The sequence below is a fragment of the Dipodomys spectabilis genome, unplaced genomic scaffold (assembly GCF_019054845.1).
Source record: "Dipodomys spectabilis isolate Male_0828 unplaced genomic scaffold, ASM1905484v1 ptg000210l, whole genome shotgun sequence".
Lineage (NCBI taxonomy): Eukaryota > Metazoa > Chordata > Mammalia > Rodentia > Heteromyidae > Dipodomys > Dipodomys spectabilis.
The window spans coordinates 752628-779620 of record NW_024870887.1 but is presented as its reverse complement, the minus strand read 5'-3'; the positions used below and the strand labels follow the sequence as shown (position 1 = coordinate 779620).

General features: G+C 51.1%; 1 protein-coding gene across 3 annotated transcripts in view; it reads right to left on the bottom strand.

Moving 5' to 3' along the window:
• Positions 1 to 26993, bottom strand: part of Klhl29 (kelch like family member 29) — a 294244-nt gene that overhangs the window by 32621 nt on the left and 234630 nt on the right. The window lies entirely within an intron of this gene.

Here is a 26993-nt window from a genome sequence, read left to right as displayed (position 1 = left end):
TACTTGCTGAGGTGGGGAGGGACTCGAGGAGTGAACTGGTGACTTGGGGGGGAGGGGATTAGAAGCCTGCAGATGGGGTTTGGATGGTAGAGATGGAACACTGAGGCCAAAGAGTTTGGAATAAGCAGGGGAGTAGGCATCTAAGAGGAGAGTGGCTCTACAGTCCTTCTATGTGATGGGGGAACCCCACATAGGTACCAGAGGGGGCGTTCTGAGAAGACCTCTGTCCTCAGGAGTAGGACAGGTTGAGACTTGGGTTTGGCCTCAGAGACTGAGTTGAGCCCAAGGTCCAGTGGGATCCAGGGTGCGCACTTCAGGGTCCTTTATGCCTCTCGTAAATCAATGAATCTCCACGAAACTGGGTTACACCTATCATATCCAGAGACACTACTTCTTTTCTATTGGTGGTGAGCTCTTGGAAAGTGGAACACAATTCTTGGTTGGAGGGGCTGGAGTTAAGAAGCCAGGACAGGCATTTGGTTCCAGGGTGACAAAGCCAATTTCAGCACCTTGGAGAGGGATCAAGGCAGTTGGGGAGAATACTACAGAGGTTAGGGGGCGCCCTGGTGTAGATGACTATGTACATGGCTGCACGAAGCTGGGGGGTGGTGCACATCCCCTTTGGAGGCAGATTCTGAGCTTGTGACCTCCTGCAACCTCCTGAAGCATAAGGAGTCTCTATCCATTCATATGTTCACGAACTATTCCTGCTGTGGGCTGGGTACTGGGTGTACGATGGGGATGTAGTCAGAGACTTGTTGATATAGGAACTTTCCAGCAGGTAGGAGGGATGAGATAAGAATCTTTAGAAGGTCCAGAGAGTGGGAGACTAGAGCCGCTGGTGGATTTTACAAGGGGCTGAGCGCCTCGCCTCGCCTTTTACACCGAGAAGAACTGCTTGGAGTCAACTATTAAGGGGTCTGACCCACCCCCTTGGGCTCCCTCCTCCTTCCCCCCATGCTGTGCACCATCACACTGTGTATTCTGGATTGCCTGCCAGCTATTTCAACCCAATCTGATCCTCTCCTCTGGATACGGCTGTCAGCCAGAGGAAACACACTCTGCTTGAAATAGGGGTAAGGCTAGGAAGAGGGGGCTGGGTGACAAAGACAGTCCCCGCTCCTGGGACCATGCAGCCCATGGGGACATACCACACCCAGAGTGAGAAGCTGTATAAATAAAGGCTTTGTGAGAAGGGATGAGAGGGTGGCCCTGGGGAGGGAGAGCAGGAAATGCAAGGACGCATGGATGGCTATGCCACCAGAGGAGAGCCATGTGCAGGAGGTGACACATGGCTCTCGATTGACCACAGCCTCAGTGAGCGTAGCAGGTCTGGGACTATGAAGATGAGTCTGGTTTCCATCATCAAGGTGCCCGGAGAGGCAGAGGCTGCATGGAACACAGGTCAATCTGGATGCTCAGCATCTGAACCCTCTTCCTGTCTGGGAGAAACCTGATAGGTGAGAAACTGGGGCTCCTGTCACTGTGGGAACTAAGGAGAGGCGTTCTCTGGTAGCTACTATGTAGCTAGCCATGAGGCCCAGCGGAGTGACTGTGGAGAATTCGGGAAGGAATGCAAAGGCAGCAGTAACTGCAGTAGCCACAGGGAACTTGTAGAGCTTGAGTACCGAGGGCCAGGATGGAAAGGGGTGCTAGGAGGAGGGAGAGCAGGCGGGAGGGATACAGAAGGAGAAGGGAAAGCCACGGGTCTCCTCCACTTACTTTCACAAAAAAAAAAAATCATTATTTCCCAAGAATTTCTAAGAGCCACAGTCCCAGCAAACAAATCAATAGTTTTAAAGGATTTGCAAGAATTAGTGAACTGGAGCTGGGTGTACAATCAGTTCAGTTACCCAGGTAAACAGGGAAATGAAACAGAAATGCCAGGTGCCAGGGGCTAACAGCAGCTCAGGACACACCGAGTCCTATTGAAAATTCACACGGTGGGATTAAGAGGCAGAGGAGCAGTGTGTGTGTGTGTGTGTGTGTGTGTGTGTGTGTGTGTGTGTGTGCGTGCGTGCGTGCGTGCGCGCGCGCGCGCGCGCAAGTCCCCCAACCCTTTGTTCCCCGCACAGTCTCCTGGGAGAAGCGTCTGTCCATGGTTCTCCATCTCTAACTCACCTCTCCTGCTATTCTGCCAGAGGAGGCAGAATCATTCGTAGGTTTGTTTTGGTTTGAGACAGCCTTGCTACATATTCCAGGCTGGCCCTGAACTCATCATCCTTCTGCTTCTGCCTCCCTGGGAATACAGAGATGGACTACTACGACTGGGTTGTTTCTAGGTTTTCATACCACTAGTGGTCTTTTATAATCATACATGTAATCTCAGCATCATTACAGAGGATTAAGAAGTCCATCAGAATAGACCCGGAGTAAAGTAGGGCTGTGCCTCTAACTACACAGAGAGGGAGGTGGTGTGCTGGCCAGCGGGAGCCACTGTGGAGAAGCAGTGGCCCCTCGTCCTTCTGGGGGCTGACCTCTCCCCCAACTCGGTCTACCAGGCACAGCACTCAGCACACTCGCTCTGTCCCTTGCTCCTCACAGGCTGTGTGTACCAGCCTGTGAGGAGGCACCCTGGGCCCGAACAACTAGCAGGTGGGGTCTACGGACACCCCCATATTCTCCTCTTTGGGTTATGCCTTCTGGTCACCACGATCCCGTGCCCCTTCCTCAGTGGGGTGGTCTTTTCTGCTCAATTCTGTCTTCTGGGAAAGGGCTGGTGGGTAGAACACTGGCCCTCACTGTGCTGCTGGTGTCCCGAGCAGCCCTGGACCTTGTGCTCCGAGCGATGATCTGGCATTGTCGAGCCCAGGCTCAGGTAGGGGGCTGCTAGGCACATGGGCCTGTGCCCCTTGCTCTTCTGTATTGACTTTTCCGGACATGGCACCTTTCCTGTGATTTCAGCGGACTGGACTTCATGTTAGCTTCTTTGCCTGGGTTACTTTCCTGCAGGGTTTTTTGCTTGATGGTCTTTTTCCTGGAAAGCTGAACCTACCTGACTCTAAATTCCTAGTTTTGTTTTCGCCACTGTGTGGAGGGTAGTTACCAATTGTTGCCATCCTGTGCTGGCAGGGAGACCGGTGCTTGGCTGTGTGTGTGTGTGTGTGTGCTCTGTGGGTCCTGGTTTGGGGGGGTGGTGCTCTATTTGATGTGGGCTAGACTCGTGTTACAGCCTCTCTGTGCCCCAGGTTGGCTGGGGGAGGGGGGCAAAGCGGGCCCTGGGTGGAGGGGGCGCCACCCTCTGCACAGATACAAATGCTGGAAAGCCGAGTCCAGTCCCACCATGCTGGGCAGTCTGTGTCCACTGTGCAGTCATGGCGCGCCATTGAGAACTGGCCCGGGTGAGAGTGGAGGAGACAGGAGCGACCCCACAGCCGGCATGCTTCTGTCCCTGCCCTCTGAGAGGCTTTCCTGGCATGCCGGACAGGTGTGGACACATTGAGTCATGGTCACCAAAGCAGGGTGATGAGGGTGTGTTGGGAAACTGCTGAGGATGGACGATGGACCCGGGACCCTCTCCTCTCATCCTTGTCCTTCAGAAAACACCTATTCATCCTGCACGGCACGTTCTGTGCCACCCTCTAGTCTTCCTACCCTCTGCTAACCACTCTCCACTTTGGGGGATGCTCCAAGGTAGGGCTCCCACAGTGAGCACACTGAGGCAAGGGAGGAGAGATGTCTCTGAGTGACTGCGCAGCCCTCACACAGACAGAAAAGACCTTGGGGGTCCCTTCCTGGCCTCCAGAGCTCTGTAGCTACAGCTACACAGGGGAGAGGGGTTCCTGACCAATTGGGGCTGCAGCTGCCCGTGACCATACGGCATCTGGAAGAAAGTCCTCCTGAACATGAGCTCCAGCTCCCTACCTGGGGCTGAGGAGAGCATCGCTCTGCCTGACCCAAAAGTGGTCCCTGCCAGGGCCTCCCAGGGCAGGGCTCAGCTCTGCCTTGGTGGGAAATGATGCTGTTCACATTGTGCTCAGACTTCTTTTCCAAATGGAAGTCACTTCCAGGCTCCCTGGGGCTTCTACAATGACTGTGGAGGCCCAGACAGCTCCAGCTGATTATAGGTCTTGGGGAAGGCTTGAACGAGTGACCTAGGGGACAGACAAACAGTTGCTGGATATGGAGAAGGTGTGATGGAATGGAAGGCATTGAGCTGGATCCTGAATGGACAGGACCTGACTGACCAGCCCTGAAGAAAGCGCTGTCCTCAAGTAAAGACCGAGGAAGGAAGGCACACAGTCTGGGAAGGCTGCATGAATGACCAAGGGGAATGAAGACATCACACAAGAAAAGTGAGGAAAAAATGTGAAGCACCAAGAAAGCCATACTAAGAACTTTAAGCCATTTCCAGAAATCCAGTCTTTTCCCTCAGCAGTGCCTACCAGGGAAATAAACGAACTCTGCAAGTGCCGTTCCTGGCACTCTCTAGGCTTGGAAGGGGGGACACAGGAAGGTCGGGGGAGGGGGGGGCTAGGTAGGCTCATTCCAGAATGCATCTGGGCAGCGATGAAACTATCAGCCTGGCAGGCTCCCTGAAGGACACAGCACGTGCCTCAGAAGGGCAGACTTCAGGTTGCCTGGCAGTGTATTATTCCCTGAGGGCTGATTGGAGTCTCAGGCTGAGTCCAGGGCCAGGCCTCTGACTGGATGACACCGGGCAGAGATGGAGATGATACAGAAAGGCAGGTGACCTCACTGTGTGCTCCCTGAGTGCTGGTATTCAGTTGGCACCTTTCAAGCTTTTTTTATATTTGAATTGGCAAGTGCCTTCTATCTGAGGGCTCAGAGAGGTGAGGTCAGGTGCCCACGTCACCAGCGGGAGGCTGGGCTGGTGTGAGTGGACACAGGCCTGTCCTATCTATACTTTTGTGTTTCAAGTTGGGCCTGTCCATCAGAATCACCTGGAAGCTTTAAAAAAATTACTGCTGCCCAGGCTCCGCCTCTAGTTTCTGAGTCAACAGTAGGCAAGAGGGCAACTTAGGTACCAGGATTTCTAAAAATGCCCCCAATTTTAACGTGCAGCGAAATCTGAGAGCCTCTGGTCTCACATTCTGTCCTGCACTGCTGTTGTTTTTGCCTTTTTATTCTCACTCCTGAAGTGTCCAGATCTATGCTTAGAGCGCAGAGACATTTGCTGAAAAAATAAAATAAAATTAAGAAACGACAGCTCAAAGAGCCAGCGATTTATGCAAATGAATGCAAATAAATACACACTTTCATACATATGTTTATGCAAATATCCTTGTGGTCCTTGCAAATCACTCACTAGCAGCTACCTAGGATTTCTTAGCGAGAAGACCAGGCAGGGTGCCTGGGTTAATGACAGGCGGTATCCTGACCTCCCAGAACCAACATCTCTATTAGCAAACTCATCCCAGAAGTCCCCAGGGAACCCAGGTCTGCATACCGCAGTCCCTTGTTCAGGCACTCAAGGCCACTGGCCGGGAAAAATCCAGGATCCACTATGGATACTCAGGCCACTAGGGCTGTGGCAGAGAGGGATTGTGGGAACTGATGGGTATCCTAAAGCTGCTTTGGGACCGCTCTTAATGCCAATCCTCAGCTCCTTTTAGCTCAGGGCCAACTGGATGGGCTAGCCTGTAGGTGGGGGGTGTTCCACGCATGCTGTCTTGCCTGACTGTGCCCTACAGCTCAGTCCTCCTCAGGAGACCCTGAACTGCAGAACAGACTTTGCCCAGGCAATGCAGAGACAGGAGCCTGTGCACACTTCCTCCACGGATGCTGCTCGTGCATCCCCCAGCCTTGCCAAATAGCCAGGGCCTCCTGAATGTCCTGCTCTCTGAGAAAGCTGAGAGGAGCTGATCCCTTCCTGGTACCTCTAGGCTTACCGGGTGGCATGTTCCACATACTCCCTGTCCCCATGGCTGTCTGGGGTGGAGGAGACTACTATGGTGATAATGCAAAGTAGCCCTAAAGATCCACCTGTGACTGGTGCCCTGGCCCGTGGGAATCTTCCCTCGGTTTGCTTGGCTGGGCAGGTCATGTGCAAGTTCTTGGTTTTTAACCCTTTGGGAGCCTTCAGGGTGCTAGAGTGAGTGCTCTGATTTGTTATGCTGGATGTTGCTCGATACATTTCTGTTGACTGATGGACAGAACAAGCATTTCCTCTATCTCACCCCATGTCTCACTATCTCCCTCAATTGTCCCATGATTTCATGTACCCCACCATGGTGGGACCAACTCATCTTCAGGACAAAGGTACATCGCATCCTTCCTGGTCCCCATACTGGGAAGAGGCGAATTCCCATAAGCAATGCTCACGGCAGTTTCAGCAGTGCTGGCGGTGGGGAGGGGAGGAAGGCCTGCAACCCTTTCAGGCAATGATGGGAATCCAGTGACTAATGTCTCCACTTGAGGGTTCAGGTCAGGTACACGTCTGATTCAGTGAAGACCAGTGACAGCAACTCCTCAAGCTCAAAAAGTACTTGTTCCCCAATAACAACCCACCCAGCTAAGCTCTTAACCGGCCTGGGGTTCCAAGGTAGCAGAGAGAAGAATGTCTGCCACATTAGATTGGGAGACACAACTTAGAACCCTGCTGTGTGGCATGATGGATCTTCCTATCTGTTGCTTTCATAGTAACAGTTGTAGGTGGGATATTTTATTATGGGCCTAAAAATGTCCCACATTACAATGCCCCTTAGTCACTGTCAACTCTTGTCAATCAGGTTTTCCAAGAGGAAAAAGGGCTTTCATACCAGCTGGTTCCAGCAAGGCCTCAGAAAGCACCATCTCCCTCCTACCTACCAGCCTGAATCCAGTTTTAAAGAGCAATTTGTTCTTTAATTATTTTAGGCTGACCTCTCACCTCCTCGCTTTTCTGTGCAGTTGAGGAGATTCCCCGGGCTCCACTCAGCTGCTCTGTGATAAGGGACAAAGGAGATAAGGCACCTCCTTTGAAGAAGGGAGGCCTCTGTGCAGGATGACTGGGAGCCTTACCCTCACCCACAACCAGGCCGTGATGGGTGGGCTCCCCCAGAGCTCCCCTCCCCCAGAAAATTGGCTGGAACATGGAAAGGTGCAGGACATAATAGGGGCCACAGAATGTTTAGAAAATGAACTCAAGGCCATTAGGAAGTGTGGATCCTCCTGGCTCTGACTCCACCTTATTTAGGAGTAGAGTTGAGAGCCGGGATACGTCCTAAGGACCCAGAACTTACATAGGGCTCAGAGCCCAAAATCCTGAGCCCCCAGTCTCAGGAAGAGCAAGGGTTTGGCACGGTCCAGGCTGGAGGCTATTAGTTCTGATTAAAAACCAGGAGTCCAAGTGGGGTGCTGGTGGCTCACACCTGTAATCCTAGCTACTCAGGAGGCTGAGATCTGAGGATCACAGTTCAAAGCAGCCTGGGCAAATCAAGTCCATGAGATTCTTATCTGCAATAAACCATTCACAAAACAGGAAGTGGCGCTGTGGCTCAAGTGGTAGAGCACTAGCCTTGAGCTGAGGAGCTGAGGGGCAGCGCCCAGGCCCAGAGTTCAAGCCCCACGACAGACAACACAAAAACAAAGCAAACCACACCAACGAAAACCACTCAGGAGTCCAGACAAGTGGTCAGAGACCTGAGCACCCTTTCCACCCGACCCTCTGCTGCTTCCGGCCTGACTGGCACCTGACAGTGTGCAGAGTATTCATTATGGTCAGAGCTTTTCAACATGCAATAAAAAGCCTTTTAAAGCGTCCCGATGGGAGGTGATTAACTCTTATTAAGTGGCATTATGGATCTTCCTATCTGTTGCTTTCATAAACAGAGTTGTAGGCGGGATGTTTTATTACGGGCATAAAAGTGTCCCGCATTACAATGCATAAGCACATCGTGATGTGATCCGTCTTCACCGCGCTCCCGCCCGGCCCCGACCACTCCGAAAAGAAACCTGGCGTCTCAGTAATTTATGCTCCCGTTTTAACCGGGATTATCAATGGCGGCTTCGGAGCGCTCCTCGGCAGCACCATAGATCACAGCAAAAATGCACCGGCAAGCGATGTGTCCGTCTGATTTTCCACCTGAATCAGCAGCGCGAACTCCCGACGCAGCAGTTGGGGCGGGCGGCGCGCGGGGAGCTCCGGCCTCAGCGTTTAATCTGCTCTTTCCATAAATTCCCGCGGCCCGCGCTCCGTAATGACTCTACCGGAGGAAGTTTATTTATGCCGCAGATTCCCGGCGTCAGCACATCGAGAGCGCGCCGCCGCCGCTCCGTCAATAGCTCACAGCCATGTATAATATCACTCCGGAAATCAAAAGCCCATTTGAAGAAAAGAAGGCTCAGATTAAAGTCCCTTTAAGACATCAATAACTCGGAACTGGCTAGAGAGGAGTTATAAATACCCGGCGTGCGCATATGCAAATCAGCACTCGCAGACGCGCCGCCTCCGCGCGGGAACCTCCCGGCGGGGCTTCGCCGCACGTGACGGCGGCGCTGGGGGCGGGGCCGGGCGCCGTGGGCGGGGCCGGGCGCCGTGGGCGGGGCGTCACCGGGAGGGGCCGGAGAGGGTGCGGGGGAGAGAGGACGGGAGGGAAACGAAGCTCCTGCCCTCCCGGCCCAGCGCACTGCGCCTGCGCAGTCTCTGGCCTCAGCCAGCCTTTGGAAGGGGTCGGGCTGGAGCTCCACCCTGCCAAGAGGCTGCAGGAAAAACCCCAGGAAGCTAAAGGAGCCACTGGACTGACATCGGCGGCGCTCAACCTTCTTTCTCATTCCATAGCTAGTCCTCAGCTGGGGTCCGAGGGGTAGGTAAGCAACAGGACTCCCTCCCCCCCAAAAGAAAGCCTGGCCTGGCGCCGATCTCCTTCCTGTCCCCCCACCTGAGACCCACCGGGTTATTACTTCATCGCCTTTCGTCCTCTGAACCTTCTTAAAGGATTGTCCCCATTGTACAGATGAACAGGAGGATCAGGATACGAATCAAGCGCCACCTAATTCAAAACTGCGCTTTTAAATGGCTACATGTTGTTGCTTATTATCCCGGACACTGCCGTGGGACAGAGCAGGCCCGGGGGTCCAGGAAGAGTCAGGGATCTTTTGGGCATGTGGGGCCCGTGGGTGATGCAGACAAAAGAGGAAGATGCTAAGTGGCGGGGTTTGGGCAGAGGTGGCTGGCAGGCAAGATGGCGGGGCTGGCTGGTGGAGCCAGCTGGGGTGACCCCAGGGAGGAAGGGGCCAAGGCAAGACCCAAGAAATCTGAAGCCAGCTAGAGGCCTTGGGCTCTCTGTACCTGAGATGCTGGGGGACTTTAGGCCTCTGGAAGGCAGGATGGACCCCCTGGAAGCTGCTGGAACCCTAAGTAGGGCTGGCGAGCTCAACTGACTGACCAACAGCTGCCACAGCCTTAGCGACCCAGGGCTTATTTTGGAGACAGACCCTAGGATCACAGCAAATCCCTTCAAGAGAAAGAAGAACATGGAGCTCCTGAGCAGGGCTCAGGAACCTGGTGTGGTCCAGCCTGGAACAAGGATCCATCAAAAAGAATTAACCGCGGTCAGTGTACAGTAAGAAGATAAGGTTAAACCCTGCAAAAATAACTGCATAAGAGAGAATGTGAGGGGGTAAAATATTTGAATCAAGTTATGAAGATCCACAGAAACTTTTGACTGATAGAAGAGGCATTCTTTTTCTGCGGTTCTTAGAGTCAAACTCAAGGCTTTGAACATGCTAGGCAAGCACGCTACTACTGAACTATACCTCAACACCTAGTCTTCAGACAGCATTTCACTGTGTAGCTCAGGCTAGCCTTGAACTTACTGTGTAGCCCAGATTTGACTCCATCTCTTGATACTCCTTCCACCTCTGGAGGGTGAAATGATAGGTATTTGGCAAGAAGACAAATACTTCTGGGTGACTTTTGCTCAATGATGCCTGTAGTGCATAGTGCTGATCATTTTCTGCTAGTCACTATACATGTAAGCATTCAACAAGTATTTACTGAGCATGCTCCGTTTGCCAGCACTGGGGAGAAGGAACAAAACATATTGAAAGCTGGCCTTGAAAGGCGTAGGTTCCTAAGGGTTATCGGGTAACCTGCCAAGTGTCTTCTTCTAAGGGGCAGAGAGACCCAGCGGGCTCAGAAGGGCTGTCACTCAGAGGGACCTCACTCATGTATTGGATGAAGTTGGTCCTAGAGGTCCTTGCATACAGCTTTTTCTGGAAGGGATCTTACCTCTGGCTATTGTGACTCACCAGAGCTCCTTCCTCCTGGTGGCAGGGCTTGCTCAAAGAACAAGGGCCAGGTGGCACATCTTTCTAGAGAAATGACCTGGTTTGGGGAGAGGGGAATGTGCACTTTCCCCTCCATATTCCATCCTTCATCCCTGGAGGGGGTTCAAGCTAAGCCCTAGCTAGAGCTCTGTAGGGCCAGACTTAGGTGGAGAGCATGGCAGGCTGTGCCCTATGAACAGGAACTGTCTGTCTGGGATGTGGCTGGTGGCTTCTTAGTATGCTCCTAGGTGTTTGGGGCCTTCAATTTGGGCTTCTTTCTTTATTGCCTGGGGATTCCAGCCACCAAGTGCTCTAGGGGAGGGCCTGGATTCTTGTAGGTACTGCACCCTCATGGGTTGGGGGCTAGGGAATAGTTACCTGCGCCCCTCTCCCCTCTTAGATGTGAGAACTAGGTCTTGTAGTGCAGATGATCCACTTCTGCCTCCCTGTGCTTCTTACATCTGTTCCTAGAGCTCCTCATGGGACACCCTACTTTCCTTTTGTCAGCTGTGGGGGTTCTGGGATGGTAGTTGGAGAACCTTGAGGAGGCCACCCATGACTCCCCGTGGAGGAAGCTGTCTCGGCTGGGTCTGAGCATTGATGTGAATCCTGAGGGACAGGGGTCTATGGGCCAAAAGGGAGGCAGGAGCAAGTTGGGACTGGACTAGGCTAAGCGTGATCTCGGTACTGCCCATGGGGGCTCCTAGTTTATCGTGCTCTTCCGAGGCCCCGTCTCCAGGAGCCCTTGTTTGGAGAGAACAAGTAGCAGGCCCACCCCAGGTTGGCACTTGGCCTGGGAGGCCCATGTGGCATGGGGGTTGTGAAGTGCTGAAGAGGGGCAAGTAAAAGCAAGTGTGGATAGGAGTGTAGTGGGGGCTTTGTGAGCAAGTGCACTGCTGCCTGCCCAGGCCTTGAGGGGCTGGCGGGAGGGGAGGAGGGCAACCCTAAAGTGACTGTTGGGAGTGTTTGATTAGGGAGTGCTTGGTCAGATGGTTTCTGAGGAGACTGCTGGGAGTGGCTGGGAGGTGGAAGGAGGTGACAGCTCGCAGGGGAGCCCTGAGACCACAGAAAGGCTGAGCAGGTAGCAGGAAAGCCTGGGTGAGGCACAGCTGACAAGTAAGATGTCCTTCTGGGGACTTGGGATTCCTCACTGCTGGACACTTTGAGTCCATGTGAAGGCATCTAGTGCAGCTGCTTTATTTTCCAAGTGGGAAGCAGAGATTTAGTGCTGGGAGGAGCAGTGGTGGGAGGCTAGACTGGGCCCCTCTGAGCTATTACACGGAACACACACCAAGCATTCACACAGGCTTTGAGGATACAAAGTGAATATAGACCAGGCTCTGGGATTAAGGTCTATATAACTCATTCCCATTCTATCCCTAACCAGTGGGGTAAGCATGGGAAGGGAACATCATATTTAACCTTCATCTGTGAGGATAGCACTCTCGTTTCAGAGTGGGTCAGTACACCCTGGGTCAATACACAAACATGCTTAGAAAAGGAGCCGGGGGAAATAACCTCAGAGTCTCTTGGTGCTGCTGCTCACAGGTTGCTCAACTTGCACATTGCACAACTTCAAGGGGCGCCATTCAGCTAACACTCACCCTAGGTTTCTTTTGTGACTCTGACAGTTTTCAGGCAAGGGTCTCAAGAAACAGGTACCTTTTTACATTTCCCAGAAAGTTGCTAAATCGGCCACCAGCGGGGGTGTTCTAAAGTCATTCACAGTCGAGTGGGGGAGACAGACATGAAAATAGACCGTCAAGATGCTCGCTGGTGGGGAGGAAGGGTGGAGTCTGCACATGTACTCGGGGTTAGCTGAGGAGAGGGCTGCCTCTCCAAGCGGAGTCTACTCCCTCAGAATTCTAACTAGGAAGAGGATGCTACAGAAACGGCCTCCTGGGTCTCTCAGGAGGGAACCTTGATTCCCAGGCCCTTGGGCTGGTCCTCAGTTGGAGACAGGCAAGGCCATAAGGCTACAGCTGCAGCCCCCAGTCCCCTTTCCTCTGCCTCAAGGTGTCCATGTTGAATTCTCTCCCTTGGGGCTCAGTCTGCTGTGGAAAGTCGGGCAGACACGTACTAAATCCCCACAAGATCCCTGGGCCCTGCTCCCAGGCTGAGCTGTGGCTCCAGACGAGCTCACAATTCATAGCACTGGACAGGTTCTGAGCAGCCCTGGTCCCTGGCTTCTCTGAGGATGCTATGGAGCCCCCACCTCCTGAGGCAAGGAACAGAGAGCCTCGTGCCCATAAAGGGGGGGGGGGAAGGGATGGTGGCCTTGGCCTTGTGCTTGGGCTCTTGGGAGGGGAAGGAGACTTCTGTGAGCCCCACGGGGGTGGGAGGTAGGTGGTGGTGGTGGTGGGAGGGGTGGGGGCCGAGGGGAACAATGAGGTGGATGGCAGAGTCACCTTGTCTTTCCATCTGTAATTAGGGAGGCCAGACTTTATCACCCCCCATGCTCAGTAGCCCGTGCTGAGGGGGGGCATCTTGCATCTTCCCTTCTCAGCTTCCTGAAAGGGAGGGGCTTTCCTAACAGATCGGCTATGGTTGGGCTCTGGCTACAGAGCCCAGGGAGATGAAGGCCTCACCCTTTTGCTGGACTTGATTGGGGGCGAGTAGGGTGCTTGGGATACGTGGCAGGGTGGAGAGGAGAAATGAGGGGAGAAGGGGCCAGAGACAGGGAGATGGCAGGCTCAGGTTCAGATGGTGTGGGGCCTGAGGGCTTTAGCCACTCACACCCAGCTGGCTCTACAAACTGCCCCTAGGCTCCTCAGGGACCATTTCCCTCAGAGGCCTGGACTGTCCCTGAGGCTGCTGTCAGGCAGCTGAGAGGACAGAGGAAACTGTATTTTCACCTTTCAGCTTCTGTTTCCACCACCGCCTCAGGAGTATGGCAGGTTCAGGAGGCAGGGAAGCAGCAGCTTCTCCTGGTGACAGTGATGCAACTGAGGAGGGAGGCAGTTCCCTCCTCCAGACGCGGAGCCTCGGGCCTCCAGGGAAGCCCAGGGGAGGTGGGGTTGTTCCCCAGGCCTCCAATTCTGTCTGCATCAAGCTCTCAGGAGTCCGAGGCCTCCTTCTTTGAGAGCCAGAAAAGTTTCCCCGTTCTGCTGAGCTCCCCCAAAGATCTCAGCACATGCTTAATCTCCCTTTCCTTCAGAAATGCAGAGTAATTTGCCTGAATGGGGAATTTCTGCATATTTATACTAATGTCTGTGTTTAAAGCTTATGGGACAGGGAATTGCTGAGAGATGTCCATTAGCAATATATACAGACTGCAATTATTCCTTTATGGTGTGTGGTTTGACTGCAGAATATTTTATTTCTGTGGAAGTACTGAGCTTTGCCTACTGTGCCCCCCCAAATCAATAAGAACGGAAAAGAACTGAAAAGAGGCAAGAATAAAAGGAGTATGACCTTTTAGGATTCTGAGAGCCTTCAATACACTATGCCAGGCACTGCCTTTATCCTCAGAATCTAAATGCATGAGCTGGAGCTGTGCGGGGATTCGGGACATTTACAGATGTGAATGGGAGCACGTGAGAAGAAGGAATGCTGTCAGTTAATTGGGTTTAAGATGAGCTGGCAGGAGGCCCTCAGAGGATCCCACTTCTGAACAGCTGTGCCCCCTACCCATTCCTGTCCCAGGACGGATGCAGACTTTGATCAGAAATAAAATAATCCCCAGACCTAGAGGCTCACAGACCAAAGCTTTCTAGAATCTGCATAGATTCCAGTAGAAACACCCGTGTGCTGATTCAGGGAGCTGGGGGCTGACAATGACACGATTGTTTAGAAGTCACGAACTGAAACACCAGCATGAAGTCGGGCAGGAAGAGCCCTTCTTGTGGAGGGACTCTGGCCTCAACTCTGGCCAGGAAGCTCGGAAAGTTCCTCCTCTGCAAGTCCCACTGTGCTAACCTCAGTTGCACTTCAAGCCCTACCCAAATTCTCCTGGATTTTCACATGAGTTTTCTATATCTTCTGCTCACAGGCTTCGGATAGACAAACTCCAAGCAGGCCCCTCAGACACTGGAGGTCTTCAGCCTTTAGCTCCTGGGGAGAGATCACTCAGCCATAGTTGTTCCCAAGACCCAGATTGTCCTGAGGAGACAACCTTACTTGTAAATAAAAAAGAGGAAGGTAGAGGGATGCAAATAGGGGAGCATCTAACTGTACAACAGCAAACTTCCAGACACATCTTTCAGGTGTTTTCCTGGGGCCGCCATGCTGCGTATTTCTTCTCTCACAACCTACATTCCTCCCACTGGTCCTCTGCTGTTGGGGGTGGGAGGGAGGGGGGAGGTCTCTACACTGCTGGGACATCTGCAGAGATCCACTGGATTCCAGCCATCCTCCTCTAGGCCAGCATCTGCCACCACAGGTCCCCCCAGCCGCGCCTCCGCCTGCATATCCAAGCCCCCGGTGGGAAGGCACTATTCTTTTCCGGCCCTAAAATAGTTCCCTGAAGTTGAGGCTGACTTCTCACTGCCTTCTCGCATGGCAATCTCTTCCAAGAGGCGCTGGGGTCCAGAAGAGGGACAGATGGTCCCTTTCTTTTTATAACACGGCCAGTCTTTTGAAGTGAAGAGCTATAAACACAAGTTTGTCTTCAACAGATGTTCTGTGGGCACAACAAGTGCCACTTTGTGCTCTTAAGCAACTGTGAGCGGTGGTAACTGGGGAGGAGACGGAAACTGGGCAGAGCTTTTTAGATGCACGTTCAGCGGCCCAGAGGCTGTTGGTGCGGTGGCCCCCATCCGGGCTGCAGCAAGGCGCAGGTCTCTACTCAATCAGTTCAAGGTAACTGTCGCAACCCCCCCCCCCCCCCCAAGCCTCCTCCCCTGCTCCACTGAGCACTGGTGACCATCCAGCTAATCCGGACACCTTGTCTGAAGGGTGAGGGCTGGGAAGATTTTCCTCAGAAGGCCAAGGGTCAATAGTGTCACTTTCTTTTGAGTTACTTATCAAGGGATTGCCCAGCCCCTATGGCTGTACTACATGAATGTGGAGACTTTTTTTGTTTCTGCCAAATAGAGGATTGAGTCAGGGCTTTGTGCTAGCTTGGCAAGTGCCCTACCACTTGAGTCACACCCTTAGCTTGATCTGAGGACTTTGCTGAGGACAAGAATGTCTGGCCAGACAGGACATCGGTTGAGCTTCCCAGGAGGCTATGCTAAATGTGGGCACAAAGCCAATTCCTCTAGCTCTGCACTGGTGGCTCTTCATCCATTGGTGACAGAGACATGAGGCGTCAATAACTACTTCTAAATGGATGTGCTCCTGTTTGGTAGATTTCAAGACTTTCATTCATTTAAAAGGGCATAAGCTCAATTAATAGACCTCATTAACTTCAAAGATGTATCATCTTTGCACGGAATTGGCTCCTTTAGAGGATGACTGGCTCCATTAACTTTATTGCATTGGCAATACTTTGAATAAGGCGTGGGAGATGTAGCAACAGGAAAGAATCTCCAGAGCTGCCTGACTCCCAAGCTCCATCGGCTTCTGCTGGAGCTAGTAGTCTTGTCCGCAGCTTCCTCAAACGGCCTAGCAAGCATTGTGGATTTACTTTGGAAATCTCTTCCTTCCTTCCTTTCTTCCTTCCATCTTTTGGAGATGAGGAAAGAACCCAAGATTCACCAAATTATGTGTAGAAAGATCAGACACAATGCTAGGAGATGTAAAACAGCTCCTCTGGCACTTGTTCATCTTACCCTAAACACACCTAGTGACAATACAGACCACAACAGGATGGTTCAAGGAGTGGCATGATGGAAAGGGTATGGTCAATGGGGTCAGGGTGTTTCAAACTCCCACAACTCTCCACCTCTGTATGCCCTTTTGGAAGATAAGGCCCACACATTTCAGCTCAGCTTGTGACTACCCTGGCCCACACCCGGAGACCATCCCACAGGACTAGCTCCATAACCACAGGTCTCACTGCTACAAAGACCCAGGGAAGACCTCCCTGCTTTGTGGGACCAGGGCCATCCAACTGGGAATCCCAAAGGCAACAGACATAGAAAAAAAGAACTAAAATATGAGAATCATTTCTGAGTCAGTGAGAATTTCTGAAGCCTGTCTGCTCACATGGCCAGCAGGACCAAGAGCCTTCTGAATTACCACAAGGTGACTGATTTCTCCCTGAGGTCATAAGCAACAGGGAACAGGTCATAATGAGCTACTGGACCACTGGGCCTGCTCTGGAAAAGTATGGCTGACCATCTATCCAGTATTTGTAGTCACTGGAGACCAGGTCTCTGCTCAGGGGAGTTCACTAAGGACGTAATTCACCAAGGCTCCTGTATCCCCAAGTTGGAGTTTGCCCTTGTTGTCTTGTCTTCTCTTCTTGGGGCAGTTCCCTCTCCCCTGCATACTGTGGCATCTCATACTATGGGGCACCACAGGGTATGACCCCTGTGAGATTGCAGCAGCCTCTGGGCACACAAGGCTACTGGTGGCGTCCACTGCGCAGATCCTAGCAGCAGGCTGAGGAGCTGTGTGGGCAGGCCTGGCCCATGCATCTGATGTGTGGCTGTCTCTGTGTAGTTCTCAGTCTGTGGGAGGAAGGAAGGCTTCCAGGATAGAGAATTCCTAGCAGGAGATGAAGCCGTTACATGGGGGCACTCAGGAGTGGGGGAGGGAGGTTTCACAGGGAATTTTCTAGTGAGTTTCTCATGGTACTGGGATATTTTGATGATACTTCTGAACCTGTTTCCCTACCTGTAAAAGGGCCTTTCAGGAAAGAGCTACTTCTGACATTCTCTGTGGGGGTGGGGAAGGAAGGAGTGGAGAGGAAGATGGGTGGGTGGTTGAGAAATCGATTCAAACCAAGTCAGGTGCCTGTTAACCCAGATACTCAGAAAGCTGAGATGTGAGGATCATGAGACTCTAATCTCAAATTAATTACCCCAAACCCAGAAATAAGCTGTAGCTCAGCTGGTAGAACAGAAAGGGACAGCACCCAGACCCTGAGTTCAAGCCCCAATACCATAGTGTGTGTGTGTGCGCGTGTGTGCGCGCGCACGCACACCCACCCACCCACCCACGCACTCACACAAAGTAGGTTCACACTCATAAAGACAGAGATGAGGAGTTGGGGTATGGGTCAGGCATACTTAACTCCCAGAGTCCAAAAGAAACAATTTAAAAACCTCAGGAGAAAGGTTAACTTGACCATGACGTTATAAAGGTAAAAAGATGTTGGAATGAAATGAGGGGATCTATAAAACGAAATGACGAACAATCTCTGTCTTGGTGAGAAAGTGGAGTGAGGAGACTGTAGAGAAAGCAGGGCAGTAGACAGTAAGGGCCTTAAAAGGGATTTCCCCCTCTCTTTTCTTCCTCTGGAATTTTGTGTATATATGTGTGCCTGTATGTACAGGAGTATATGTTTGGAACAAGTAAGTCACAATCACTATAGGAAAGTTAGAATATCTGCAGTGTTCAGGACCAAGAAAATGATAGACCACCCAGACTGTCACCTAGTGTCCCTTTAGTAGGCATCTGACAAGAAGGAACATGCCTGGGGAGAATTTCTGTGAAGGGGACTTTCCAAGATGATCAGCTAAGTCACTGCAGAGGTTTGGTTTATACAAAAAAAAAATGCTGCCATCTTCCAAAGTCTGAAGGGCTCGCATGTACAACAGGCTAGCTTTGTTCTGGACAGCTCTGGAAAGTAGGACCTTAGAAGTTATGGGGAGACAGCTCTTAGTTATTTAACAGGACAAACTGTCTAGCAATTGGTGGCTCCTGCTTGGTCCCCAATAATGAGAGCAGATTCCTGAGTGTTCTCTCAGGCATGAAGGTTCTACAGAAATAAAAATGGGCCATATACACAGGTAATAGAAAATATATTTGATGCTCAGTTAACAGGACTGTGAGGGCAGTTTTGTAGAAGAGCCGTGGTAAAAGTGCATATATGAAAAGATTCAGCATCTGAAGCTAACAGTCATGTTCGCAAATCTGTAGTAACTATTAAGGGACTACTCTTTCCATTGCCAACTAGATGGACTTACAGACTATTATCAACTATGTGCCTCATATTCAAATGTTGAGGCCCTAACCCCCAGCTTGACTGTGCTTGGAGATGAACATTTAAGGTGCTAGTTACAGTTAAATGAGACCACAGGCATGGGCCATAATCTCTAAGACTACTGTCCTTCTAGAAAGAGGAAGACACACTAAAAATGCACCTACACAGAACGAATGCCACGTTAGGACACAAGGAAAAGCAGAGAAATAAACCCTGTTGGTACCTTGACCTTGGAGGCCCAGTTTCTAGAGCTATGAGAAGACCTGTTTCTGTGGTTTAAGATGCCGGGTCTGTGGTATGGTGTGATGGCAGTTCCAGCAGCTTCCTGCCTCATCATGATACTGACCTTGAAGAAGGTGGTCAATAAATGAATATGTCTACAGACCTGGGTCTCAGGCATTGGAGAATGACATCTGAGAGGGCAATTGGAAAAGAGGAGGGCAAGGCAGAGACAGGGCAGTAGGCAAGGCCAGGCCGTTCCCAGGGCTGTGTTTGGTCATGTGTCAGACTGTGGGGAGGGAGGGAGGAATTAGGACAGTGAAGAGCAATTGCATGGTGATGCACTGAACTGCGTGGTCTTTCCTCTAGGGCAGCTGTGCTGTCTATTTGTTTACCCATGCCTCTCTATCTATTATCTATCTAAGTAGCAATGGCAACTATTTCAGTAGATGGCAACCTTTGGCCATTTGTTTTTCTTCAAGCAAATTTACACAATGTTTTTTATCTTCTTAAAATCCTACTCTGCTTGTATTATTTTTACCCTTTACATTTTTAGGCTAGTGAGTGTGCCCCCGAACGGAATACGATTTCAACCGAATGGTTTCTCGTCACACTGGGTCTGTGCTATGTTTCCTCCAGCTTGGTTTCACAATTGGAGGTACCACATGCCCCTATCCACCTCCATCGAATGGGGGCAAGCAGCCGGCGTGCCCAGAAATAACGACACTCAGAACCTGCCCGAGCCTCTGAAGAATGCCAGGGCCAGCCAAGTCTGTGCACCTTTGCTTATAGGCCTTGGCAGACGGGGCCCATCAGAGTATGGTTCAGCAAGCTGAAACTCATCATTAAACCTCTGTCATACTAGGTCAGAATCAGGTATATGAGGAATGCGTCCCCAACTTCACCATCAGGGATGAATGGTGACCAGTTGCCTCCTGCCCAGGTCTAAGTCCCTGTTTATCATCTTGTAAAAACCAGCATAGCCTTGAAGATGGATGGACTCCTGTTAAGGCCTGGGGTTGTTACCCACCAAACAGATAGAAGAGGTAAAGGTGTTGGCGAGTAGCCAGGCTTTGTGCGCTCAGCATTCAGGGAAAAAAAATATCTTGGAGCCCATACTCTGCAAACACTAGCTCTGATCATGTCTCACGTGAGGGTGCTCCTGTGGTCCACTTGAGTAGAAGGATGTGGACACATACACATGTGCGTGCAAGCAAGCCAGAGTACACTGTGTGTGTGTGACTGAATCTATGCACCATCATAATAGTGGGCCTGGAGTGTGTATGTGCTTATGCATGTGAACAAGAATGCATGTGTGTGGCTGTAAACACACAGTTCTGCTTTCTCTCAGGCTTCCTTCCCTAGCACCCAGTACTTGAGGAGCCACCTGCCTGTCCTTTGCTCTTGAAAGATTCTGCCCATACTGCCCTGCTTCCCTACCCCCCCATCCCCCATCCTTACTAATTCTTACTGCTGCCACCTTCTTGTCTCCCTACATGGAGTGCCACCTCCTGCAGGGCCAATCCCGACCTCTTTCCCAAGGCATGCTTAGTATCTGGAACACTGGCTGTCACCACGGACCCTCACCCAGGAGAAGTGGAGGTAAGAGGGACATTCACCTGGAATTCAAGACGAACCTTTCTGTTTGGCTCCTGGGAAAAGCCAAGTGTGTGGACTGCACAGAAGTTGCTTCATGGAAGGAAGGTGATTTGACTCAAGCTCTCGTATGGCCCCTGTGTGTCACTGACCTACAATCTAGCTTGCAATTTAGCTGGGATCTGTTTCAGCTCGCTGCTGCTGAGAGAAGGCAGAGCTTGGGGCCCAGGGCAGCTGGTTTCCTCTTGTGATCAATCCCATTTTCAGAAGTTCTGGAAATGTCTCACCCCTGTGCTTCCATGTGAAAAGATCTCTCATTCCTATCAGCAATGGTTTTGTTTTTTTCTTTTCTTTTTTGAAGTACTGAGGTTTGCATTTGATAAGGCGCTCTACCACTTGAGCCACGTCCACAGCCCCTCATCAACATTTTGACTCCCTCTGGCCATTCCTGCCAGTGCCGTTTTTCTGACCCAGAGGAAGCTCCAGAGATTTGAGGCTGAGTCTTTGTGTGCCTTCGGCATGGGCAGAAGGCTCAGCGCTCCTTCACTTGGCCCCGGCCTTGCTGAGCAGGCAAGCGTGGCAGGGTCATCTGTGGGACACTCTTTGTGGGTGTCGGGTTGCCTTTCCAGCATCTTGCTGCTTGCCTGGCTCACTCACAGTCATATGATCTGTTAACCAAACCGTTAAGCCCTGGACAACTTTCCAATTAATGAGAACAAAGCCCCTGAGGACAGAGCCCTGGGAAGGGGAGGAGGGCAAGGGGAGGCGAACCCTGGGAAGGAGAGAGGGCGAGGGATTTCCTGGGCTGTCGTAGGCTGGGCACTGGTTTTTCCAGGAAGAAATACGTAATGGGTATGGACAGAGCTGCGCATTCTGGAGGTTATGACATAGTTGGCCTTCTGGGAAAGAGTGTGGGGGTTGGAAGAGGAACGTGAGAAGCCAAAGCATCAGAGGACCAGGTTTCATTTCAACAGGTGACACTGTGACCCTGCTGTGGGCCAGGCACCGTTATGCACAGGATGCAATCCTCAAAGCAGGTCTATAGGATGGTGCCCATCTCTATCTCGAGGCCTAGTGTACCAGTTTCCAGGCCAAGTTCCCTGGGCTAGGGTATGGCAGAATGTGAATTTACTCAGGGAGCCTGATGCCAAACCTGCTGTTACTGCCAGCCACTTGCTATTGGCCAGTAGCCCCCACCTTGGTTGCTTGGGGTGTAGAAGCCAGAAAATTATAATTGTCCCATTTATTGATCAGGCTGGGGAGGAGCTCCCCCTACCCCACGTCCCTTCCTCTCTGATGTCAAGCTGAAGGATGCTGACAGCCCCTGAGGGTGGAAGAGAAGAGCCCTCCAAAGATGAATGACTCCTGGAACTAGAGGGAAGGGCCGGCAACAGGCAACAGGCTGGTTCCTTCCCGTTGTTATGGTGATGGTGGAGGACTATAAAAGACATTACAATGGGAAAAGGCAATTTTCTTCTGTTCAAAGTGGACCCCTGGAAACTAGGTGCTTCAGATATCCTGGTGTTAACATGCCCTTCTAAGGCTCTGGACATTGAACTGGTCTTTGATTTGTCACATTAACCCAGGATCCTAAAAGCTCATGGAGGCTGCAAGATGGCCTTGGTCCTGGTGATGCACACAGTGACGACAAACACTCCCAAAGTGATTGCTACACCCTGGGCACTAGACTAAGGGTTTTAGGTAAAAGAACTGAATCCTCCCCAAAACTCTAAGAAGCAGGTTCTACCATTATCTGATGAGGAAACTGAGGCAGGGATCCAGATCGCATATGCTCTGGGGCAGGTATTACAGGGAATTCTTGGGTATAGGTGTGGGCCAGGTATGCGGGCTGCAGAATGACTCTCATCAGGGCACTTTCTACACCTGAATGCCTCAGGCTCTCAGGGACTAACGGCTTTCACCACAGAAAGAGAAGAGAGGAGTTGCAGAGCCTCGCTCTAGGCCCAGCATGGTGCTCTGGGCCTTTAACCATTGTATGCTCCTTGAGCATCTCTGTGTTGGGCACTGGTTTAGCTATTGAGGTCAAAGTGGGAACAGGATGATGTCCTGGCCTGCCTCCTCCCAGGGGTTCCCAGTGAGGAGACAACAGAAAAAGATAATCTGCCTTGCGGGTGCCATGTTCAAAACACAAAGCATGGGTAAATGAAGGAAACCCAGGGCGGCCTACACACAGCACAGGAAAAGGTAATGCAGGAGGCAGAAAGGTTCTGAGTGCTGGAGACCTAGATCAAAATTGTCCCCATTTATTGATCAGGCTGAGGAGGAGCTCCCCTACCCGATGTCCCTTCCTCTCTGATGTCACCGGGCACCAGAGCAGCGAGGACCACCGGGGACATAACCACAGCCCTGTGGCAGGCCCAGGCTGTGTTTGGAAGAGACTACCTTGGCTGTGTCTTGGAGCCTGTAGCTCTGAGTTTGAACCCTGATGGCTTCAAGGCAGCATTTTCAGGATGCGAACACAGGCAGAGCAGGTCTGGAAAGGTGAGTGCAACGTGGACAACATTTTATGCCCCTTGCCTACGTATGTGTGGGCAAATAAATTTCTCATGCATTCTAGTTCTTTCTAGAGTATCTCTGCAGTTACAGAGGGAACAGTGGACCCCATGTCAGAGAGTGGGGTGAGGAGAGATGGATCTGAGCTGGCTACATGCCTGAAGATTACCCCCCCCCCCCCCGCCCCCATGGAATGGCATTAACTGGTGCTGCCAGTCCGGAGCATACTGCACTGGGCAGGCCCAGCCTCCACCTCTCAGCTCACTTGACCCTGGGCCAGTGCCAGCAGCAACAGTGGGTACTTTCGGCAGTGAGCGGGCACAGTGCCGTGCAGTCATCCCCTAGGCACAGGAAGTTGGTATTGTCACCCCATTTTAAAGCTTGGAGAAGAGGGGTTCAGAGAAATCAAGGACTTGCCCAGTCATACAGCTATATGCCTCAAAGTATCTTTCCAAGATCCTGCTTTGTCACCTGTAGAGTAGGAAGTAGCTGTCATCCACACAGGGCTTGGAGTGGGGTCCTAGGAGCAGGAATGGGATGGGAGAAAACTGTGGGACCACAGGATGGGTCTAATTATATTCTGCCATGTGGCCAAACCCTGTAGATAGATTCTCACAGTTCCTTACCCTAGGCCTATTTAAAAAAAAAATCTAAGTTATGAGCTTGGTATAGTTGCTCCCATCTATAATCCCAGCTACCTGTGAGATGGAGATCAGAGGACTCTTGGTTTGAGGTCAGCCCTAGTGAATGAGACTGTATCTCAGCAGACAAGCTGGGCCTGGGAGCCATACCTGGGAGGAATTAGATAGAAGGATTGAGATCTAAGGCCATTTGGGGGAAAAAAAAGGGAGACTGTATATGCAAAATAACCTAAAGCAAAAAGGGGCAGGAGAGTACATCACTAGCATCTTCAAGGCCCTGAGTTCGCATAATAATTCCATTAAACCAAAACAAACAAAAAAGGAACACCCTCCCCCAAATAAACACAAAAAGACATCTTCCTATTAAAGTCACCTGGGACTTAATTTTTTTTTTGGGGGTGGGGGGCGGCGGTCTGTAAGCAAGCAGAAGGCAGGCCTAGCCTGGTCCTTTCTCCTCAGCCACACACAGTCTCGCTGAGCCTAAATCCTTCTAGGGAAGAAAGCAAGCAACAGAAATCACCACATCCCTTGCCTGCAGCTCTGCTGTGGGCTCCCAGGGAGCTCCAGAGACAGGGACAGGAGACCCCAGGGCTAAACGGAAGCCTAGCTTGGCCAAACTACTCCCCCAGGCTTAGCTCGGGGGTCCAATCCAACAACCAGACACTCATTTCAGGTATTTCATAACAGATCCAAATGGAACTAATTCTGTTTTCCTCCCTTATCACTTTGCACACATGAAATCTATTTTTAATTAGCTTTCAATATATATAATCTAAAAAAAAAATCCCACAGCTTGTTCCCACCCCCAAATTGTTCTCAGTGAAAGATTTATCTCGTACATTTCTTAGGAAAACCTATACGTGCTCAATGCATTTAAATAACACTCATTAAAGTGAACTGCACGCAAGCTGGCTTCCCTAGTCACAGATGAGAGACAATCATTTGACCTATTGCGAATCAAAAGGCATTTTGCACACTACTTTTATTTTTCAATTGGTTAAATTTTAAATTAAAGTCCCAACATCCCCTTTCTTTTTTTGGAGGGACTGGAGGTGGGGGAAGGCAGACTAATAGAGCTCCGACTGAAAATTTCACTCAGTTGGTTAGATGATAATTACAAGAAACAAAAAGTGAAATTTTTAACTCAGAGCTCTAATGAAGTCTAAAAATACCAGTGGCCCATCCCTCTGGCTGGCAAGACCTGTTCTTCGTGGAGGGGGATCTCTCCATAATTACTCAAGCCCACGAAGAGGCCAGGTTGTCACCTCAAACAATAGTAGACAAAGTCTCAGGGCTGTAATGAGCTAGATCGCGCTGTGTTCTACCGTGGATCTTATTAAAATGCCGGGCAAGGTTTCAAACAGAGAATGGGAGAAAAGGAAAATTCTTTCCTTTCTTCTTCTTCCTCTTCTTTTTTTTTTAAAGTGGAGTTCTGACTTGTGTTGATATAATCGTACAGTGCCTCTTGTTCCCGCCTGGAGCTAGCTGTCTATCATTTAAGAGTGTGAAATCAATTGGGTTTCAGAGATGTTAAAAATCCCTAGGGGCAAAATTAAAAGTGACCCAAATCCACACTCACGTGGTCTTGTCAGGATTATAACTCTCCTATAGCAAGCTGCAAAGATTTGGTTTCAAAATTTGGGCTTCTTATTTAAAAAAAAAATGCCGTTGTTTGACATGAGATCTGACAGACAAATTATAGCTTCAGTAATAAAGGCTTTTAAGATTAGAAATGAAAGGAGAAATTATTAAAAAAAAAAAAAAACCCACCCCAAGTTAAGCATTTGTAGTGCATACTTCCTTGCCTTTCTTCCCGGAAAATACAAGGGAATTGATCTACCAGCTGATGAGGACCATACACACACAGAAGCGAGTTAAATGTAATTTCTGGGAAAATTGCTGGCTTGAGGGCATCCTTTGGGAATGAGCATCACAGACAGGTCACCCAGGGCACTGGCTGGAGCCGAAGGACCGGGCATGGCGGGGTGGTGGTCCTTAGAAGGTGGGGTCTTGAACCCTTCCCTGGTTTTTCCTCTTTGGCTCTCACCCACACTCTGTCTACCCCTGGGAGGCCTGACAGGGTGTCCCATCAGAATGCTCTTTCTTCTCTCCTCTCACCTGTAAGGCTCGAGACCACAGAGGATGGACTCTGCCCAGCTGTCACTGGATCCACTCTACAACCGTCCAGTGACCCAGCAGGCTGGGCGGCTCAATGGCCACCTGTCCCTACCACCTGTGCCTTCCCCATCTCCTGCCTTTTAGGGCTAAGGATGTTGAGGTTGGCTTACACGCAGCAGCTTGGTGAGGCGGATCCTAGCTGGCTGCTGAGCACCAGACCAGGGACTCCACTGCTCTCTGGGCCAGCTCCATCTTGCAGAGAATAATTCTTTTTCCTAGATGCATGCCTAGTCAGCAAGACCTTTCTTAAGTCATGCCACCCATGGGAGGACAAGGAAGCCAACCAGTGCCCCTTGGCTTTGAGAAAGACTGGGTGACTCCCATGGCCAGCTGTGTCAGAGTGAGAATTTGTTTTTGAGGGGCTGAGGGAGACTTTTTAAAGGGAGCAGGGCTGAACCAAAACAATTCAAACAAGGTATACATCTAGTAAATTAGAAAACAACAACAACAACAGATCTTAAAGTAAGAGTCTGCTAGAATTTAGATGTATTTTCCTATAATTTTATCACCTAAAGCTAGTGCTGATTTCTAAGACAAAGGAAGCCAGGGCTCACTCAGATTGGGGATGAAACCAGACAGAAACCTATGCATGGCTTTTGTTTTGGGGAAATGGTTCTGAAGGCTAGAGACAGAATCTTTGGAGGTAAGAAGAGAGTGGCTACTTGGATGTTGCTCTTTGGGGAGGCAAAGAAGTTGTGTCCAGATGTGTAACTAGTCTAGGACTGTCTACTGGCCATTTTGAAGGAGGCCTAGGTACCCTCGCAGGCTGGCTGGACTGCTCAGCACGGATCCTGCCTCCTCCTGTGCCTAGAGCTGCTGCACCTGGTTGAGACCCAGCAGTTTGTCCTCTGGCCTGGGCAGGAGAAGGACCTAGCCTACCTTGGCATTAAGGGATCAGCAGATAATTAGGAGCAGATGAACCCTGCCAGCCTCATTCAGAGCCTACCTCCTCCATGCTGGCGCTTATACCAAGAAGCATGCCCTCATGTGTTTCTTCTTTCCTCCCTAGACTCTGTTCCCAAGGCTCTAACTCTGAGCCTCCCTGTAAGGAAACTCCTCAGGGGCTGGGGAAGGAGGATCCACTGAAGGCTGGGCTGCTCTTTCCAAGGTTCCACAGACCCCCCCCTAGCTCTGGCTCAGGACCGTCTGAGACTGTGCCTGGACCGGTGTAAATGCCTTGGTCCTGTACTCAGGCAGTGGCTCGGCAGAGGAGGCGTTTCCTGGAGGGCGCATGGGCAGTCTGTGTTCTGAATGTCCTCATGGGTAGAAAATGGCGAACGATCCCAAGGGGGCTTTTCTAGGGAGCCTTGAGAGGAAGAAATGATTCCTTCTCAACGTTCACCTTAGCCTGGCCCAGGGGTCAGAGGGGAGCATGGTCAAAGGTCAGAGGTGAGTATGGTCTGGGGCTCTGGTCTCAGAGGCTCTCCCTTCCTTCCTCCTCCTGTCTTGCACTTCTTGTCCATACAAACAGCCCTTTCCTCCCACCCTCCACTCTAGCCCTCTGCCTGGCCTCCCCTGTCTGAGGCCAGGCTCTTCTGGGCAGGGTGAGGACCTGATGCAGCTCCAGGTTAGGTAAGACCAGAGAAGGAGCCACCATG